This window comes from Chenopodium quinoa, unplaced genomic scaffold, assembly GCF_001683475.1.
Source record: "Chenopodium quinoa cultivar QQ74 unplaced genomic scaffold, ASM168347v1, whole genome shotgun sequence".
In the NCBI taxonomy this organism is placed as follows: domain Eukaryota; kingdom Viridiplantae; phylum Streptophyta; class Magnoliopsida; order Caryophyllales; family Amaranthaceae; genus Chenopodium; species Chenopodium quinoa.
In genome coordinates, this window is record NW_018742441.1 from 2,029,836 (window position 1) to 2,033,400 (window position 3,565).

The 3,565-nt window shown below is 34.2% G+C and overlaps 1 pseudogene; it reads left to right on the forward strand.

Annotated features, from left to right (window-relative positions):
- Positions 1 to 2,215: 2,215 nt before the first annotated feature.
- LOC110716689 lies at positions 2,216 to 3,055 on the forward strand (annotated as a pseudogene).
- The last annotated feature ends 510 nt before the right edge of the window (positions 3,056 to 3,565 follow it).

Consider the following 3,565-nt stretch of genomic DNA (forward strand, 5'->3'; position numbering starts at 1 on the left):
ACTCTATAAGGCTTTGGGCCATTAAGCTAGCCCAAAGATCAATTGTCATATCTAGCACCAAACATTGACGACCCTATAGAATGAACTTATTATCTCCATAATAGTGATCCTTGATATATCTAGTAATTGCACTTATCGAAGACACAACTCCTTTAGGGTGGTGGTGGGTATTGATGGTTGAAGGTTGGCGAAGGTGGTGGTGGGTAGAGGGCGGCGGATAATGGTTGTTTAGGGTGGGCATTGGTGGTGGCTTGGGTAGGTGGGATCTAGTTTCGGTGGATCTGGGTCTGTTTTCCTTTTTTTTTTTTTTTGTTTTTTCAAAACTTTTAGCGACCGTTTATGGTGGTCGCTAATTTCAAGATTTGAGACCGTTTCATAAATCGGTCGCAATTATTAATATTTGTGACCGTTTTCTTCACAATCGTTGAAAATAGTAAAAACGGTCACAAAAAATCTACGACCGTCAAACAGTCGTAATTTTTTTTTTGCGACCAAGAGAATAACGACCGCCATGTTACGACCGTTGACGGCCGCAATTATATTTTGTGACCGTTTTTGCTATTTTCTGCGACCGTTTGAGGCGGTCGCAATTTGGCTGAATTTTAGTAGTGAACATTAACATTTACTATGAGGTCAAGGGTATTTGGTGCAATTTTATACAAACCTTAAGGGTACAAAGTGCATTTAAAAGTTTTCAGGGGTATATGGTGCATTTTCTATAACCTCGGGGGTACATGAACTTCTCTTATTTAATGCAATAATTCAGCAAAAGGTAGTTTCTTACAACATTAATTGTTTGAAAGGTAGATTCTTACAAAATTAATTGTATTATAAAGTAGTTTCTTATAACATCTATTGAATTGTTTAGAAGGTAGTTTCCTACAATATTTTTTAATCAGGTAGTTTTTCACAAAAAACCGACTTTAAGGTAGTTATTCACAAAAAATTTATTAAAATTATTTGTAATATGGAGAGAGAATAAAGAACGTTGTTGTGAGGGAGTGTAAGAAAATAGTGGATCAATCTAATAGGCAAGTGAGCAATATAATATTTTTTTTTATATTTTTTTTAGTGTTTAAAGAGCCACATGAAGGGGATGATAATCGATATCAGGATCTCCTAAAATCGAGTAGGAAGCTCTAAGCACTTGAGCTATCCCTCACTTCAGAATAACAGAATAATACACAAGTATTTTTTTGACAAAATATAATACTTTAGGTGGTAATTCGTAAAAACAACAACAATTTTACTCCCTCCGTCCCGTAATATAGTTTCCTGTTTGTGTTTCTTCACAGTATTTAAAAAATAGGAGGAAAAGTGGATAAATTACATTGATTAAAAGTAAAAGGTACAATCATGGACAAAAGTTAAAGAGGGAAAGTAGAAAAAGTACAAAGCATGTGCAAAATTCAAGGGTAAATTAGGAAGTACAATGAATAAAGTTAGAAAAGTGAGAGTATAATAGTATTTACATACTATCCAAAAAATAGAAACAAGAACAACATTTTGATACTCCAAAGTAGAAAAATAAGAACAATAATATGGGACGGCCGGAGTAGGTGATAATTAATCAAAGAATACAAAAAAAAAGGTCTATTCACATTTAATTCAGTTCATTTTAGCTTTAATTAATTCAATTCAGTTCAGTTCCAGTCAGTTCATTTCAATTCAACTCCTAATTCCCCTCTCATAAAATATTTATTTCATTTCACTTCAGCTCATTTCATTAAATGTGAACATACCCTAAAGTAAAGTGGGTAGATTAGTAACGAATGAACAAATTAAAAAGAAAAATATGGCTGAACTGAACTATGCTAGTTTACGCGAGCTTCGTACTGTAACGAGAAGTCACATGAATCATTTAATGGAATGGTTAATATCGATTAATAATTTTCCATAATCCATACCCTAGCTAGCTTAGACCGTTGTGAATTCGTGAAACACAATTCTTCAATGATGCCAAATATGATTTATTGATTGATGGATATTTCATTAAATGCTTTCATATACCATTTTTCATATAATTTAACCCCATACTAATTCGTGATACACATGACCTTAATGGTGCCAAAATTTCTCTTGTTTTATATTTTCAACGCTAGCTAGCGAAAGTGGGGGAACTACAACCTATCCAAGAGGCAAGTTAGCAAGGAGTGGATGCCTTAGCTTATTAGCTTAATCTTCCCATCTATAAAATGAGTAGCATCAAAGTGCATGGTTCAACACCAATTAAAACATCCAACATAAACATAAACATAATAAGCAAAGTGTTCCAATAACGAAAATGTCTCCAAAAACAGCCACTATCTCCCTCGCTCTCCTCGCAATTACTCTTGCTCTAACACTGTCCTCCGCCCATGCCCACTGCCCTGCTTCAACGATCCCTGGGATCTTGAAGTATTATGGGTTACCGCCCTCGATTTTCCCTGGTGATGCTGTGAGCTTCAGCTGCGATCCTGTCAACCAAAACTCCATCAGGTTAAATATTAACTTGCGTGGTAAATGTACCGTGGTTAACGAACTGGGTGCTATTCAAAATGTACTCAAGTGCTCAGAACAGATATCGGCGGTCTTATCACATGACAAACTGAGCGAAGTTAAGGGAGTGACTGTCCAACTCTATGTTAAGCTTCTCCCTTGGCTCGACGCAGCACCATTTGGTCCCCTCATGACCATAACCGGTGCCGAAGCCTCTTATGGACTTTTTAACTTGAAGTTGTTTATGTTTATTTCTGACCAAGGTAACAGTCCAGCCTTCCCCTACATGTTATTCCCAAATCAAGCTCCAAGTGTTCCAAACTTGCTTTCTATGACACCGTTGTTGCCAACATCAACCAAGATATTCCTTTTAATCCTATTCTTGTTGCTTAATAAGCCAAGTTCACGCTTCCACTCGCACGCAGTCTTGCACTTCACTTGCTGATGCTTATCAATCGTTTCTATTTTATCGTGTATGTTTGTGGTTTATCTATGCTTCTACTTTTTTTTTGTTTGAATAAATCTGCTTAAATGTAAGCAGCCCATCAATGTAAAACAGCTTGTACTTGTATGATCATCCATTTTTTTTAATCTACTACTTCTATCAGTCTTATTTATGTGTCATAGAATTTTTTTGCTTAGCTTATCAAGTAGTTATCATGATGTCAAGTTTCATGAAAATTAACTAACTTCATTGATTAATACTTCCTCCAAGCCATAATACATGAGAAGTTGGAATTTTTTTCACCATCCATGCATTAGGTGTCACGGTAAATGTATTTTGGGGTTACACTGTAATTTCTAAAAATTGGGGGCACATTGTAGAAAACGGAAAGTTAGAAGGTTATAATGTAGAAAAACCCCTATATTTTATCATAAAAAAATATATTTTATACTGTATATTTTATCATAAAATTATTTTATATTAATTATCCTAAAATAGATTGTTAGATATTGTATGTTTTAATATAAAGTTTCATTATATAATTTTAAAAATAATTTTTATTAACATTTAATTATTTTAAAATAAAGTCAAACGAATGCATTGACATGTATGTAATGTTTTAATGTGTCATGTATTATGGGA